This window comes from Pongo pygmaeus, chromosome 1 (assembly GCF_028885625.2).
Source record: "Pongo pygmaeus isolate AG05252 chromosome 1, NHGRI_mPonPyg2-v2.0_pri, whole genome shotgun sequence".
Classification (NCBI taxonomy): Eukaryota; Metazoa; Chordata; class Mammalia; order Primates; family Hominidae; genus Pongo; species Pongo pygmaeus.
Window position 1 is genome coordinate 46848606 of NC_072373.2, and position 17462 is coordinate 46866067.

General features: G+C 53.3%; 1 protein-coding gene across 4 annotated transcripts in view; it reads left to right on the forward strand.

Annotated features, from left to right (window-relative positions):
• Positions 1-17462, forward strand: part of SYT2 (synaptotagmin 2) — a 119293-nt gene that overhangs the window by 56836 nt on the left and 44995 nt on the right. Inside the window, exon 1 of one of the 4 annotated variants that reach the window (XM_054462269.1) lies at positions 10177-10338. The exons of 2 other annotated variants lie outside the window; for them this stretch is intronic. The gene's annotated coding sequence lies outside the window, so the exon portion shown is untranslated. Of the gene's footprint in view, positions 1-10176; positions 10339-17462 lie in introns of those variants that run through there. One more of the 4 variants, XM_063647197.1, reaches the window with a different exon arrangement.

Genomic DNA, 17462 nt, shown 5'->3' on the forward strand with positions numbered 1-17462 from the left:
CCAATCTCTGGGGACGGTCTTTGGGCATACAGGTTCTGGTCTGTTTCTGACCCCCATACGAGGTCAGCAGTTAAGACAAGCATCTACTATGTGCCCAGACTGTGCTAGATGCTTGGGGTGGGAGTGGGGGTAATGGCCAAGGTATGGGACGAGTCCCCTGTGGTAGTACAAGCAAAGTGACTGGAGAACAGTACCAGGCCAGTGCATAGTGACATGCTGAGCTGTGTGCCTGTGAGGACAAGTCAGTCAGAACTGAGGTGATGAGTGAAGAGATGGAGAACTAAAGGCTCGCTAGGTAAGTGTGTGAATCTATAGGGAAGTATGAATCTATGCAGGGATATGAGGATGCAGATGGGCTGGACGGTTCAGGGGGGTCCGTGTTGGGGACAGAGGCATGAGAGTTGGAGTGATCAGGTGGGGCCATTTGGAGAAGGGCCTTTTGTCTGGGTGCAGCTGAAAGAGAGTGACAATCGAGATTTTCTATGAAAATAGTGGCATTGAGATGTCAAGCTGCTCATGCAAAAGGATGAGGAAAAACTTACTCTATAAGGGAGGGGCATTCTTTCCATGGGATGCAGAGCTGGGGGACTTGCGTGCAAGGCTAGGTTAGGAGGAAATCCAAACTCTAAGGGGGGGTGGGTGGTGGGAAGGAAAATGATATGCATCAAAGGCCAACTCAGGCTCTAGACACTGTGCTTTAAATGGGTTATCTTAGGTGAATTGGTGGTGCACGTTCCTTAAGAAAATGAAACTGGAGCTCATCTGGAGCTCAGAGAGTTTAAGTAAATTAATCCAAGTTACACAGTTAGCACAAGGCAGAGCCACGATTCTGGGTCTGATTTTGAAGCCAGGGTCTTTCCACTGAAGCAGTCCTCTCACCCTTGGCTACATGGAGAATGACTGATGCCTGGCCCCCTCCCGGGATAGCTGAGGGAATCTCTGGGAGATGGGGCTGGGCACCTTTCCTTTAAGCTCCTCAAGTGACTCTGCTGGGCAGAGAAGTTGAGAGGGCCCAGCAGCAAGCTGCCTCCTGCTTTGGTCCCCAGGTTCCAGCCATTGCATCACAGGGGACTGGCTCCTGTCACCATGCACTAACTCCATTGCTGTCAAGGATGCAGGAGGTAGGGAAGACACGTTGGTGCATTAAAGTTGATCTGGGACAGGGCTCCTGCAGAAAGGCAGGTGCCCAAATTCAAAGAAGGAGGTGAGAAATGAAGAACAGTGAAGATGGAGGCTGAACCCACTGACTCCTCCTTGTCACCCCCACCCCAGATCCATGCATGACCCCAGGAGTTCCTCTTCTGCCATCACCACAACGCTTGACATATGTTTATTTCTCCCCAGGGAGCCATCCTCAGATACCACTCACCCAAGGCAAAGGGACGATGGCTGCTCCCTGAACAGATGCACACTCGGCTCCTTGGGCCCCTTCCACTGGCATCAGCCACCACCAACTCTCTGCAGAGGGAACAACTCTCCCAGAGATAGTTGAATGGTTGGCTGTGATAGGCACCATTTCAGACTTGCTGTGTGACTTACTTAGATGGAGTCTCACTCTGTCACCAGGCTGGAGTATAGTGGCGCGATCTCAGCTCACTGCAACCTCCGCCTCCCAGGTTCAAGCGATTCTCCTGCCTCATCCTCCTGAGTAGCTGGTTCTACAGGTGCACGCCACCACGCCAAGCTAATTTTTGTATTTTTAGTAGAGACGGGGTTTCACCATGTTGGCAGGATGGTCTCGATCTCTTGACCTTGTGATCTGCCTGCCTCGGCCTCCCAAGGTGCTGGGATTACAGGCGTGAGCCACCACGCCTGGCCTCTGTGTGACTTATTTAAACATATTCTTCAGCTTTCCAATTCTGTAAACTGGGTAGAATAATATCTGCATGGAAACTTATACCTGAAGGCTTTAGGAAAAAGATTGTTTAGGAGCCTTTTGTAGCTTGTTAGCTGTGAGGTAATAACTATTGATAGATAGGAATGTGCTGAGGTGAAAAGAATGAACCAGCATTTGAGTCCAATAGTCTGGAATCAAATCTAGTCACTGCCATGTGTGAGGTTCCTAACATCTTCAGAGCAAGTTTTCCTGTATGATTTATGAGTCAATGAATTCCATGTCTTCTGCCCAACCTCCTTTCTGAACTCCAGGCCCACATTTCTAGGGGCTTCCTGGACATTTCCTCCTGGATATGGCACAGGCTCCCAAACTGATCATGTCCCAGGCTGAACTCCCCACTCCCACCCGCTCCTGTGCTTCCTCTCTTGGTGACTGACATCCCCATCCTTCCCGTTTCACATGCCAGAGATCCAGAAATCATCCTGGACTCCTCTCTTTTCCTCACCCCAACCACCAGTTAGCCACCCGGTGTGCAGTCTTGCATCTAGATGAGCAAATCCATCCCTTCCTTCCTACTCCCGTGGCGCCTCCATGGTGCAGACTGGTACCGGCTTTCCCTTGACCTACTGCAACACCCCCTCTTCTCATTGCCTCCTGCCAGCGCCCTGCTTCAAGCCTTCCGCTGTGCCCGTTGCCTGTGTGGGCAGAAGCCCCACACCGTTAGCCCGGCTTGCAAGGCCCTTAGCATCCAGGCTCCAATGCCCCGCCCACCCCACTCCTGGCCCCTACTTCCCACTCTGCCCAGTGCCTCCAGGCGACATGCCCAGTGTCCTCCTGTTTCCACGCTGGAGCACTCGCTATTCCCTTTGCCCGAAACACCCGCCTTTCCTCGGGATCAGATCAGAAGTGTACTTCAAGAGCCACTCAGAAGCCATCTTCTCTGGCTATTCCTTCATCCTAACCCCTATGGAGGCTCCAAGGGCTCTGGCTCCACGGTCTTTTGTGCACACCTGCTATTTTCCCCATGCTGCACTGTTATCTGCCTATGTGCCTGTCTCCCCCAGCAAACTTCCAAACTCTTGTGGGCAAGGATTGTGTCCCAGAGCACTCTATCCCAGGGCCAGGCAGAGTGCAGGGCACATAGTATGTATTCAATAAAAACATATCATAGCCAGGTGTGGTGGTGTGCACCTGAAATCCCAGCTACTCAGGAGGCTGAGGCAGGAGAATAGCTTGAACCCGGGAGGCAGGGGTTGCAGTGAGCTGAGATTGTGCCACTGCACTCCAGCCTGGGTGACAGAGCGAAACTATGTCTCAAAAGAAAAAAAAAAAAAAGCATATGAAACAAATGTTTGGCAGAGGGATCTTTGCTGGATCCTCTCTCCCCCAAAGACCCAGCTACTCTGGAAGAGACATACACATAGGCTGTGCCCCTTATATATGTGCCCAACCAGTAGGTGGCAATGGAAGTGTCACTGCGTGCAAGCACATGACCCTTTCTGGGGTCCTCTCAGGCAGGCTGGACACCCCGGCTCACGGGTGGACAGGAGTACCTGGAACACGGGGCTCACTCAGGTAGAGTTCCTCAGGCTGCAGTTTACATACCCGCAGACAGGGGAGTTGATTATTTGGGCTTCTTGGATTCTCTGGGAAGATCCTCTGAGCCCAACCCCAATTCCCTTTTCCTCTTCCGGGGCCCTCTGCCAAACATCTGTTCTTAGATGGCCTACATGTCTGGCTTGAGTCTAGAGAGAACTTGGAATCGCTCCCCATGTCCGGGAAAAGCCCTTAGGGAGGGGATGGAGAAGATCTATACTTTTGTGCAGGGAAGACTGAAGCTGGATTGACAGCAGCCTGGGAGAGTGAAGTTAGCTGTGTGGTCTTGGGCAAGTCACATCCCTCCCCAGAAGGTGGATGGGTTTTAGCGCCTCCACAGACCAGTGCTTGAATACTGGCTCTGGCACTTCCCAGCTATGCAGACTTGAGCAAGTCATTTGCATTTTGGGGGCCTCAGTTTTCCCAGCTGTGAAATGGGGACAAACACCAGTTTCATAAAGTAGTTACAGGGATGAGGTAGGATCCAAGTGTCTACAATGCTGTTCAGTTTATGACTGAGGAAGGAGGCACCTGTATCAATTGGCAAGGCATATGGCACAGGGGTTTGGAGTGCGGCCTCAGGAGGCGATGATGAGGTTCAGATCCTGCATCTTCCCTTTTCTAGCTGTGTGACCTTGGACAAGTTATTTTACCTCTCTTTACCTCAGTTTTCCCATCTTGAAAATAGAAATAAGAATAATCCTCTCTCCTAGTGTTTTTGTAAGTATGAAGTAAATAAATTCATGTGAAACCCTTAAAATAGTACCTGGCACATAGTAAGCATGAATGTGTGCTTCCTATCACCATTGCTGTCAGCCTCATCAATATCATCATCTCAACACTTGAATCTCATTAACTCCAGGCACCTACTTGCTCTTGCAGGAAATCTTGCCTCCCCCAGATCTGCTTCATCCCAGCATATGATCTGGGAGACCCCTAAAGCTCATGTACACATGCTCATACTGTCTGGGCTGCCACTCGATGCTGATTTCAGTGTCTCCAGTTCCTCCAGCAGCACCACTGTCCAAAGCTGCTGCATGGCCTCTGATGCCTGGGCCCTGCTCCTCCTGCTGATGTGCCTGTCTGTCAAGGCTTTCAATCTTCTGCAGCCTTAGCCGCTCAGCAGCTTCTCTCAAAGAGAGAGTGAGAACAGTCCCTCCCTAGGTGATGTGATCATTGGAGGGGCAGAGTCTCACAGCAGGTTGCTTGGGCCTTGAAGTGTTAGATTTAGTGAGCTTGCTCTTGAGACAGCTCTTTCATTCTACACACAGCCACTCCTCTTCCCAGGATCACTGGGTCAGACAAGGTCAAGAGCCAGCCACTCTGCCCAAGCTGGAGGGTCTCTCTGTCTGACCTCAAGCCCTGTTGTGCAGACTTGCTTGTTTTGTCAGCTTAATTCTTTTTTTTTGGCAATAACCCCTACTTAACAACTGCCAAAAACCTCTCTATATGTCTGGAGCCTGACTGTGAACACAGTTCAAGTTTTTCCCCCAGGGAACTCCTCTTTAGCCCCCAGGTAACCCAGTGGATGCAAATCCATACTCCGGAAGATGGATGCCAGCAGACGCCTTGGGTTTGAGGTATGCATCTCAGTCTCAGCTGCAGCCCATCCTGGATGCCTTGCCCCACGCAACATATATAAACTGCCTGGTACATAGCAGGCACTAAATAACCAGTATGTATTTTTTATTAGTTTCCTCACCTGCAAAGCAGAGATAATATAAATTACAGGCTCACACCTGTAATCCCAGCACTTTGAAAGGCCAAGGTGGGCAGATCGCTTGAGGTCAGGAGTTCGAGACCAGCTTGGCCAACATGGTGAAATCCCATCTCTAGTAAAAAATACAAAAATTAGCCAGGCATGGTGGTGCATGCCTGTAGTCCCAGCTACTTGGGAGGCTGAGGCACGAAAATCTCTTGAACCTGGGAGGTGGAGGTTGCGGTGAGCCGAGATCACACCTCTGCCTGGGCAACAGAGCGAGACTCTGCCTCAAAACATTTACTGTGCCCTTATTATGTCCAGATGATGTTCTAAGTTTTTCACGTGTATTAACTCATGCGATATTCACAATGATTGCATGAGGTAAATATTGTTTCTGTTCCATTTTACGGATGAGACATAGGGTGTGAGGTGCCTTGACCAAGGTCACACAGCTGCTAAGTGGCAGAACCAGGATTCTACTCCCAGCAGTCTGGCTGCGGAGCCTGTATTTGAACCATCATGGTATCCATGCTAATGCTCAGAATTACTGTGAGATCCATGATTCTATGTCCTATGGCTCTATACAAGCACTAAGAGCTGCTGCTCCCACGGCTCAGTGATTTGGAGGGGGAGGGAGGAGGGGGGAGGAGGATCAGGGAGAGGGTCTCTCTTAGCACTAGTGATGGTCGTGGTAGTGACTGCAGGATTTAGAGGCTCTTTGCAGAAATCTAGTTGCTGCATTTCTGGAAGGGAATAACTGAGAGCCATTATTTTGTTTGGACAGGTCTGAAGTGGGGAGGGAACTCGGTCAAGGTGAAGAACTACATCAGCTTCTCAAGCATCCTCTTCTCTCCCTTCCCCTCTTTCTCCCTCACTCCTCATTCAGCTAGGGCCTGGGGGCAGGGGTGGGGTTTCCAGCAAGGCTGCCTCCACACTGCCCAGGCGGGCAGCCTCAGCTACTGTTGCAGGGTTCAGCTGTTGGGGGGTGCTCATGGAGTATGGCTGGGGGGAAGGGGCTGTCAGCCTCCCAAGCAGCAGCCTTCACTGAGGCCTAGATCGCTGAGAGAGAAAGGAGGACACCTGAACAGCCACAGAAAGCTGGCCCAGGAGACTGCAAAAGTACTCTTTGAGGCACCTCTTCCTAACATGACCCTTCCCTCTACGGGCCCTGGAAACATGGGCAACAGGAGCCTGATCCTGCAGGGCTGGCTTAGAGCCCAGAGTTCCAGGACAGCTCCAGCGTTTCTGTAGAGGAGGGACTCAGGAGTCGCCATCTCATTGGAAGGGAGGTAAGGGGCCTTTATTTTAGTCTGTGGACTTATTTGGAGGTGACTTTGGGGAGGATGCTCATAGAGATCATGAAGGAGGGTAAAGTCTCCCCAACCCTACCCAGGCCACCATAGCTCTGCCAATGCCTGTACCACAGCTCCAGGCCTGGGGTTTGTTTGTGCTGACACTTGAGGCCAACCCAGGGACAGTGCAGAGAATCCTGTGCTTGGGCTGCAGACCTGGAGAGGCAAAGCCTCGGTGGGGATGAACTGGCTTCAGCTGCTGTCCACCTTGTCCAGGAAGCCTAGAGGGAGAAGTCAGGATTTCAGGAGCCGCTAAGTGAGGTGGGGCTGCGGAGGAGAGAGAGTTGGGGGTCAGGGAGGGGAGGGATAGTTAGAACCCTGGGGGAGAAGGCTGAGGGTGGAGTAAGAGGCTCCTTCCCTTATTCCTTCAGCCCTCTGTCTTCCCCAGCAAGGCCAACACTGCTATGCCAAGAATGGGGCACTGCGCTAGTCTCTCTATATACATTATCCCGTTAATCCTTACAAAAAGTCTGTTTTATAATCAAAATCCCCATGTCGCAGGTGAGAAAGTTGAGGCGTAGAGAAGTTATGCAATTTGCCTGTAGTCATACAGCATACAGAGGCAGCACGAGGATTTGAGGATGCAGGATTTGAGGTGTTTACTGAGTGCCTACTCTGGGCCAGTAGGCTAGGTGAGCAGGGGTCCTTTCCCTCCTGGAGTTTACAGTCTAGTGTTGGGGGGAGACTAGAACAAGGAAGGATAAGCGTGATGAGGGCTGTAGAGGAGAAGCACAGGGCACACAGGGAGAGGGGTCAGGGAACTGGGACTGGCAGGATGGAGGGGGTTGGCCTGGTGCAGTGGGGTGTGGAGGACAACATGTACAAATGCTCTGCAGCAGGAAGGAGCGTGGCCCTTTGGGCCCTGCAAGGAGACAGTGAGGGAGTGGACAGTGCCAGGTGAAGCTGGAAGGTGGGTAAGGGCTGCATCTAGAGATGCTGGTGCATGAAGCCTGAAAGGAGAGGACAGAGTAGGATGGACAGTCAGGACCTAAGGAGTACCTGGGGAGGAGGGCGGAGCTCCAGATATGCACCCAGCCCACGTAGACTCACAAGACCCAGCTCCATGCCCTAACCTACCTCAGGACCTTGGGTGAGTCATCCACCCTTTGGGGGCTCCCTGTGCCTCAATGGAGTGAAGAATTATCCCTTCCTTGCCCTGCTGCCTCCTGGGAAAGTCGATAAGAATCAAGTGAAATTAAGACTGTCAGGCTGTCATTGTCATCCCTATCAGGGGAAGGGTCCTCTGGGGCCTGAGGGGGCTCTGAGTGAAGCACAGCTGTGTTTTCTCCAGGGACCCACCGTGTTCCCATCCTCCCCCATTTTGGCCCAGCCGCTGCCTGTGCAAATGTCACCCGCTCCTTCCACACACCATCAGAATTCCACTTCCACCCAAGAGGGGAAAGGGCACATTGGAGGCAGCATAGACGTTAAACACAGTATTTTCAGAAGGAGCAGACATAACCTTACAGAAGTGCTTTATTTTCTGTAATTAGACTTTATTTTACTGGAGGCAGCTTTGCGTAAGGCTCAGGCGTCTCTTGGTCCATTTTATCAGAAGGAACCATGGGGGTCATTTCATCCATCCCTTTTCATCTAAGCAGCACTACATTCCAATCGTGAAGGCATAAGCTTTCCCTGTCAAGCAGGATGCTGCCCCAGATGCTTAGCATCAGGAAACCCCAAAGTCAAACCTGAATCCAGCCTGCTGAATGAAATTTCAGTCCCATCCTCCCTCCTCCTAGCAAAAGAAGGTTTGGGGGAGATTTCAAAACAGAGGCACTTCTCTCCCCAGGGAGAAACCGAAGAGGAGCAGCAGGTACTGCTCTTCAGCCCGCACACCCATCTCAGGTGACAGGTCCCCTCCTCAGTGTGGGATGACGTGGTGGGGGTAGGTTACGGGAGTGTAGCAGAGTGGGGGGAAACCCCTGGTGCCCTCCTGCTGAGCATCTGACCTTGAGCCCTTTACCCTAGGTCCCCCTTTCCATCTGAAGAACAGTGAGGGGTCAGCAGACCTGACTAGAGAGTCTCAGGCATGGGTCCTCTCCCCCAGCCCACACATGAACACACACACACACCCTTCCCTACACCCAGGTATGCAGATGCACACTCCCCCACAGGACGAGCAGCCCGGAAATCCCTGAATCAGCTTTTCTGCAGTCCAGGGTCTGTGACAATCGAGCTGCTGCCGTTCTGAAGAGAGGCTCCAGCCTGGCCAGGAGCAGGGGGTGCTGCAGCACTGCAGTCCCCGGCTTCTGGAGTGAGGTCTATGTCCTGGGGCAGGGGATGCCTGGAGGAGGGAAGGAAGGGGGATTCACTGCGGGTATTGGGAATTTCCCCGTTCCCCAGACTCTGTGGGTATGAGAAGCCCTGGAAAGCCCTGAATGTCTGCCGCCCCCAACACACATGCACACAGGATTTTTGTGTGTGTGGGTTGGGGGATGTCACTTCCTGGGTCAAATAGCAAACTCCAGTCCTGGTCCTGAGTGTGCAGAGCAGAAGGCAAACAGAAAGCAGCTGCATGGAGGGTGAAGGAGAGGCTGAGGGGAGAGGGCGAGGATGAGGTGGAGCTGGGAAGGTCAGGGGTGGTTAATGGCCAGACAGCAGCAGAAATTCCACCTGGCGAGCTGGGGCCCCCGAGGTCTTATCGGGTGAGGTTGGGGGTTGAGGGTGAGGCCCAAGGGTGAGACTGAGGCACAGGAGTGCTGCCCAGGCTCTCGGTCCTCCCTGCCCCTCCTGGTGCTCACAGTGGGTGTCAGCCTCGCTTTTCCCAAGTGGGAGAAAGCAGAGTTGCGGAGGTGGGAGGTGTTGGGTCCATGGCAGAGCCCTTCTGCTGGGTTCCTATCTGGGAGCAGGCAGAGGGTCCTGTGCCAGCAGACGCTCTTCCTCCTCTCCCCCAAACCCGTACCCTTCCATCCCCCTTTCTCCCCTCTCCAGGTGGCCCGTGAAGAACCCTGGCACCAGCCTTGACCTCACTCTTCAGGACAGACTGAGGCTGGGGACCGCGGGCTGCCGGAGCCCTGGGGCGAACTCCCCAGCTCCCCTTCCTCTCCAGCATCTGCCTTTTGTTCCATCTCTCTTCTCCCTCCCTTCTCTCCCTTGACTCAGGAAAACCTTCATCCTTATCTCCTGAAGCAAATTGTTTCCCTCCCACCCCTGCCCGCACGCCGTTCCCTACAGCCAGGGGGTCCCCTCCCCGCCGTCCCCTCCGTCCCCTCCCCCAGCCAATCCCCGGACCCGAGAGGCTGTAAACTCGGAGCTGGCGGGTGGGGTGGGGAGTGTTGCAGGAGTGCACGGAGGTGGCGGGGACTCCTCGGCAGAATCGGGGGAGTCCTGTAGGGCTCCGGGGGCTCGGAGCCGGCCCCGCCCTCCTCAAACTTCTGTAGGACCGCGCCAGTTTAAACCCCTGTCCCCCAGCCTAGTCCCTCCCGCACACACCTCCCCTTCCCCTGTCGCCGATTTCCCCCTCCGCTGGCAGTCCGGACTGGAGAAGGGGGCGTGGGCGCGCGGAGGCAGCCTCTCCCGCAGAGGGGATTGCCTGGGGCGGGGGCCCTGCGTCGCGGTTTGCGGGGATCGCCCTCGGAGGGGCCTCCCGCGCTGTGTGCAGGCGGATGTGAGGAGCATCTCAATAGGCGGGCGGGGGAAGCGGGATCAGGTTGTTACTACTGCAGAGAGAGAGAGAGAGGAAGAGGAGAGAGAGGGAGAGAATCGAGAGCGAGCGAGCGCGGGAGCGAGGGCCGCAGCGGCAGGGCCGGTGGGGAAGTGGGAAGAGGGACCTGGACTTCGGGACCCCAGCCGTCCCCGCCCCCGCCCTCTCCACCAGCTCAGGCTGAACGCGCCCGGAACGTCCCAGGGTAAGAGGGAACCCCAGGCGGGGCACCCCACGAGGGCAGCCAGTAGTCCCGAACGAAGCTGTGCCTTGACCGACAGTGGCCACCTCTAGGGCCTGAGGCGCGGGCGAACGCAGGGTCGCCAAACGGTGACACTCCGACTTTTGGGGCTTGGCGCTCACCGCGGGATAAAGTAAGAGCAGGACTGAGCCCGCGGTGGGAACTGTAATCCGGAAATTCATGGGCGTCGGAATTACCTGGCTAGACCCGGGGGAGGTGTCCTGAATTATTTCGGGAACCCCTCGCCTCCAACCTATCTCTCCCCGCGGAGAGCCCGGGTCCAAAGCGGAGAGAAGGCGAGAGAAGCCACGGTGCCTTAGCGCTGGGACCAGGGACCTGCGGTGAAGCGAAGGCGACTCGCCGCAGAGAAGCCGTGGGAAGGGCGCGGGGAGGTGCATGAGAAGTGGGCGTGCGGAGAGAAGTGGGTGTGGGGCGCGTGGGACCCCGTAGCACCTGCTTCGCTGAGGAGGAGCTGGAAGACCATGCTCGCGCGACACTGGGGAGCCCCTGGTGCAGAGTGGGGTGTGCTGGAGGCACTGGCGGTTTGCAGGACTGGCTGCCTTTCTAAGCGCCCCCGCCTTGCCGCAGCCGTCCAGGGTTGAGATGAGCGGCTGCATTTTCCACCCCTTCCTCTCCCAGGAACTTTCCCACACTTTGACACGCGCCACGGCTCTGTGCATTGGAGGAAGCAGCCTCCCTGGGATCCTGGCAAGCTTGCAGAGACCCGGGTGGGCGATGGGAGGGGGCAGCTGGGCAGTGGAAATGAGGGCCCTACTCAGTTTGCTGTGTGACCTTGGACAAGCCGCTGCACCTCTCTGAATCTCAGGATGATGGAGGCGCATGGTGCCCAAGACAGGAATGGGAACGAGGTGGGGGAGGGTGCGCCGGGGAACAAGCTCATGGGCACGCCTGCCCGAGCCTCTGCACCTGAGAATCGCTGCCTTTGGTCACTGGCCTCTCTTAAGTGAGTTCAGTGCTCACTTCCGGGGCAGGGGGTGGCAAGGTGGAGCTGTGAACCCAGCGCCCCAGGGAGAGTCCGAAAGCTTCCATTCTGACCTGTCCTATGACCTTGGGTAACTCACTGACCCACTCTGGGCCTCAGTATCTTCATCTGGAGAATGGGGTTTGGAATTTAAGGTATCTGAGGTTTCTCCCAGTCCCAACACCCTGCAGGTGTCCCCACTGAAAGGATGGGGGTGGGGTAGAATGACCTAGCTGGGTAGAATGACCTAGCCTCTGGGAAGACAGTAGCTCCCCTACTGCACCCCCCATCCCAAAGTAGCAGGGCTGTGACACCCTCAGCCTGTTGATTGGTCATCTCTCCCCACTTTCAGAATCCAGCTGATGTGGAGAAAGGCCGGCTTTCCAGCATTACACATCCTCTTTGCAGAGGGCAGATTCTTTCCTAGGGAAAGGTTGGCTGTGACAGACGGATGACCATAGGTTAAAGGGTGATGTCAAGGACCTCACAAGGTCATGCTGTCTGCTCTCTACCTCCAGACAGGGCTGCATTCATCTCAGATAAGGAAGATCTGAAGGAATCGTCTCGTTTTAGAAAGATCTCCACTACAATAGCCTAGGGCACCCCACTGTGCAATGTGACAGTCCTTGCCATAGGAAAGTCTAATCTAACTCCTTTTTGGGATGAACTCTGGTTCTGTCTTCAGTTGAGATGAGACAATAACTTCTTACTGGGCATTAAGGTGTTGCGGACGAGTCCCTGTTTGAGACAAGAGAGCTGAGTTTAATTTACAGGCTCTGCCTCCAATTTTGTGACCTTGTGTGACCTTGGGCAAGGCCATTTCTTGCTTTCCTCCCCTGTACATTGAGAAGGTAGAACTAGATAACTTCTCAGGCCCTTGCAACCCCACAATTCTGTTGCTGCAGTTCTGGGCTGGTGTCTGAGTAGCAGGAAGTGGACTTGGCTGGGTGATGGGAGCAGGTGGTCTCCAGGAATTCCCAATGCATTGCCCTCCCACTTCTGTCACCAGAGTTGAGACAACTTGAGACAAATACTGTATATGAATTTCAAAGCCCGGCACACCCCTGGAGGGAGTCCCCAGGAGACCTTGGCTCTACTGGTTATTAGCTGTGTGACCTTGGGCAAATTACTTTATATCTTAGAGCTTCAGTTACTAAGTAGTCAAAACAAAACGAGAATAGTGGTGGTATTTTAGGGTTTTTATGAGGATTAAACAAGAAGCATATGTAAATACTTGGTCCAGTACTGAGCTGTCTAAGTCCTCAATGAGTGGTAGCTATTGTTAATAATAATACAAGCTGTGTAGCAGGCAGGTGGCAGGGCAGCTGTGAGCAGTGGCCATGGGGAGCAGGGAAAGACTGTGGACTTGCAGTGTGTGTGATCTTCCCCTTCCATCTTCAAAGCTTCCCTACAAAATGGGAATATCACCACTGTCTCTGTCTCTCTCTCTCTGACCATTAGGACCATTCTGCAGTAGAAACTTCATGGGAAACAGAGAGACTGCTTGACTTTCCAATAATCTCATACACGTTTTCCTTTGGTTTTCCCTTCCCCACTCTCTGCCACACCTCTGTGGTTATGAAAAAATGGGCCTTTTACTCCATTCCCCGAACCTTCTAGGAATGGACCAACTGAGAAGCAGAGAGGGGTAAGGCCAGATGTCCCTGGAGTGAGTGGCTAAAGGCATGTCTACACCCAGGTGGAAGGAGTGGCAAAGGGACTGGCTCAACCTGGAGGGGGACTCCCAGGACCCCATGGCCAGGACTGAAGTTTACCCTAGACTTGCTGTGTGACCTTAGGCAAGTCGCATGCCACTGTGGGCCTCAGTTTTCTCGTATGTGAAGTGAAAGCTTGGTTTAGATGACCCAAAGTCCTTCTGGCTTTGTTGCTCCACGACCCTGCTGGCTCTGCCTTTCCCGAGGCTGGGTGGGGTGGGGTGGGAGGTTTGTTGGAGTCATTCAGGCTTTGGGTGTTCACTGCCCCTTGATTCCAGTCCTATAAGTCAGCTTGGGGAGAGGCGATGACCTCCCCTTCTCAATAAGAGCACTGATGGTTAAGAGCAAAGGCTTTGCAGATAGATATATCTAGGTTCCTGTCTTGGCTCACTCCTTAATGTCTGTGTGAATTCAGGCAAATTACCAACCTCTCTGAGCCTCAATTATCTCATCTGTGAAAAGGGAATATTACCAATCTGGAATAGGAAGTCCGTAGTGTGATATTGACTAATGCACAAGGATTGGGTTTTTGAGGTTCTATGTTATCACAGAGAGGGCTCAAGTTAGAGGAGGAGCAGGGATACAGTTCACAGTCCTGCAGTTGTCACCATGCACACGATCCCCCAAAATGCCCCAATGTCCTATGTCCTCCTCCTGCTGTGCACTGGCCGCAGGCTCCAGGAGTTTGCATGCTCTAGTCTTCGTCATGGGGCCTGGAGAAAGGAAGAGCTCAGCCACAAAGGCCAAAGGCCAAGCAAGCATGAGTCTGAGAGAAGCGTGGCTGACAAAAGGCTCCTGATGATGAGGGAACACGAGCCAGCAGCATGGCATCCCTCCATTCAAGGTTAGTCATGAGGAAAGGCTGTGAGATGCAGCCTTGGAGAAAAGCTGAAGGAGCGGGGGACATCGCCTTCCACAGAGATGTGTTAGATGAGTGGCACAGCAGGACGAGGCACTGAAAGGGGCTGTGGGATCATCTCATCCAGCCCTCTGTTTTGATTATGGGGAAACTGAGGCTTAGAGAGGGAGCGCTCCTTGCCCAGGATCACACAGCACGTTAGTACCAGCGACGGAGCTTGTCAGCCCTTGTAGACCCTCAATCCAATGCTCTTTCCTTCCTCCCTGTTAAGCACCAAGCAGTTATTTTCCATCTTTTCTAAAGTCAGAGCACAAGGTAAAATGCCTTGACTGCAGCAGAAAGGACGTGGGTCCTGACAGGAAGGAATTTCCTGATCTAGATACTGAGATCATGGGATCCAACCTTCCCATTTTGCAGAATAGAACACGGAAGCCCAAGAAAATTAAAGAACTAGCATAAGGTGACCCGGTATCAGACACTTGAATTCCCAGGCCTGAGCTCTCTCAGTTATGCCAGCTATGCCACGCTGCTGCTCTTGAGCCAGACAGGGCAGCAGGATAGCCAAATGTGAAAAAAAATAAACCCAGATGGGCTTGGGGAAGGGAGGGAGGACAGAAAGGCAAAAGACCAAAAGACAGAAATATTACTTCCAAGACCACGCTTTTCTTTCTCAGCTTGTCTCAGTTGGCCCCTGCTCAGAGCTGTTGAGGCTGACAGCTTGCTTTGCCCTCTGAGAGGAGAGAGGAGGGAGACAATAGCCATCCCCATTGGTCTCACTTCCATTGACAAGGCTGAGTGAAAGAAAGTCAATATTTGCCCAGTGGCAAAGGACGGGGAGTAAGTCTGACTTGGGATGGGGCGGAGTAGGGGCGAACAGGGTAGGGTGATGGGGAGTGATTCTGAAAAGGAAGGCTGCAGCATGTAGGGCCTTGGGTGTGAGCACTTGACTTCTGAAGGAGCCTTTGGATTTTCTGAATTAAATAACCCTTTGTATCTCGGAGTGCATCCGGCCCCATTCGCAGGCACCTTCCTCCCGCAAGCCCTGATCCCTAATAAATTTCCCTTATTGTTTGGAGCTGACACCTCCCCAGCTTCCAGCTCCCTGGAGAAATGGAACTTTTGAAGCTTTTGCTGAAAGGCCTCTGAGCAGATGGCCCATTGAGCGGGTCTCTCAGGCAGAGGCTGCAGAAGCTGCAAGAAAGGCTCGGTTCCTTATCTGGGCCCCCAAGCCTAGGGAAAGATGTGGAAAAAGTCCTTGGCAGGTCAAGAGAGGCTGTGAATATTTTTTTTTCTGCCTTTGTTTTGTTACCTTTCCATTTTTCTTCTCTGCATGCTGCTCCTCTTTTCTCTGTGTCCTGAGATTGGGGAGGGGCTGGGCGGGGGGGGAGGGGCAAAGCCCACAGCCTTTCCCCAGCTGGAATGGAATTCTTGAACCCTGTAGCAGCTGCCATCTGCTTCAATGCCTTTTGTGATTGCTGTGTTGCTCATGGAATCACATCTTAGCAATTTAACAAAGGGTGCATTTGGAAGCAGAAGGGTTTCTAGTAGAAGGTAATGTGGCTGTACTGCAGCAGGAAGGGCTCATGTGAGGTACAAGGAAGGACTTCCTACCAGGGAATTGCCCGCTGTTGGCAAATCTGCTAGGTGGAAAACCGTGGGAGTTGATCCACCGGACTCCCTTACTCTCTTGGGAATGAGCCAGGTTTGTTACCTGCCCCTGAAGGGGCCACAGTGACATTCCTGGAGGTCAGTGCTGCCACCCAAGACTAAACCTGGTCCCACAGCCACCAAATTGATCATCAGGGCCGGCAGTCCTTGGAGACCAGAAAGCTAGAGTAGCTTCCTAAGCCCTTAGTTTGGCCCCGGGCACTGAGGGAGGGGCAGAGGGTGAAAGGGGGAAGGAAGGCCCTTGGCCTGGCCTCAGCCCAGCCAGCCGTGCAGCCAGGAGAGATGCTGCAGTAACCTATGAGCAGCCAGCAGGAGAGTCTCTCAAAGCTGCTGCTCACAGTGGGGCAGACGGAGCCTGCCAGCTCCAAGCCTGCCTTCAACCTGCTCCCCACTGCTCGGCTGGGTTGGGACTTGAGGGCAGCCGGCTGCTCAGAGACAGATTGCAGCCTGTCCCCCGTCCCCGCCCCCAGCACATGGCGCCTGGGTGAGAGCACAGCCCAGCTTCTGGACTTATGTGGACTTCTTGCGTGCGTACTTTGTCCTGAGCTGACTCGTGTGCCCCTAGTCCATGGTTTTTGGTTTTGGTTTTCAGGTTTTTTGAGACAGGGTCTCACTCTGTCACCCAGGCTGGAGTGCAGTGGTGTGATCACAGCTCACTGCAGCCTCAACCTCCCGAGGCTCAGGTGATCCTCCCACCTCAGCATCCCACATAGTTGGGACTACACGTGTGCACCACCATGCCTGGATACTTTTTGTTTTGGGAGGTTTTTCTTTGTTGTTGTTGTTTGGTAGAGACAGGGTTTCACCATGTTGCCCAGGCTGGGCTTGAACTCCTGGGGCTCAAGCAATCCTCCTACCTCAGCCTCCAAAAAGTGCTGGGATTACAGGCGTGAACCACCATGCCCAGCCCCTAGTCCATGTTTTAGTGAGACTTGGAATATGTGGAGCCTTGTACTTGTATGTGCCTGGCACTGTTGTGCAGTGGTTAAACCTCAGATGCTGGGGCTAGGTTGCCTGTATTCAAATGCCAGCTCCTCCAGTTTTTTATCTGTGGGACTTTGGCTAAGTTACTTAAACACTTGTTACCTCAGTTTCCTCATCTGTAGAATGGAAATGAAATAGCTTACCATCAGGTTGGCATGAGGATTTAATGTGTGACTATTTACATACAGCTCTAAGAATAGGTAGTGCCTGACACACGGTGCTATAAAGATTTGGCTATAAAGTGCTATAAAGAGTGTTATTATGGTGTTTCTGAAAACTGACTGACGTTTTGTAGATAAACGTAGCAGCAGAACTGGGAGTGGGGCGAGGCAGGGATATGATTGGCTTTGATGAGAAGAATCTAGAATCCAGTGAACCCACTATTAAGTTACTGCACATGGCCCCAGGCAAGCGGTTTTTCCCTATCTCTTGGACCTCAGTGGTCCCCATTAAGAAATGTGGAGAGGGATGCCTGTCTTCCTCACTTCTCCCAAGATGTCCTGGGATCAAATGAGGCAGATGATGGTCTGAAAAAGCCAGTGAGCCTATCGGATGCACAGGTTGGCCTCTCCCTGTCCCTGCTCTGGAGCACATGCTGGCTTTCTGGCTGAGGTCCTGGCATATTGGGCTTTCTACCAAGGGCACCAAACCCAGTGGACTGCTCTCCCAGTGAGGCCACTTGGACTCTGGGTGGCTCTGGGCTGAATCTGGCCCTCTTCATTTTCTGTTCTTCCTTATTTCACCTGGAAAAAGGATGGTGGTTTTGTATCTCCTAATGCTCCTTAGCAAGGGAGAAGGAGTGTTTCTGAATGCAGTCTATAGTTGTACAAGCAGAGAAGGGGGCAGGAGAACCTCTCCTTCAAGCTGGGACACCCTGGCC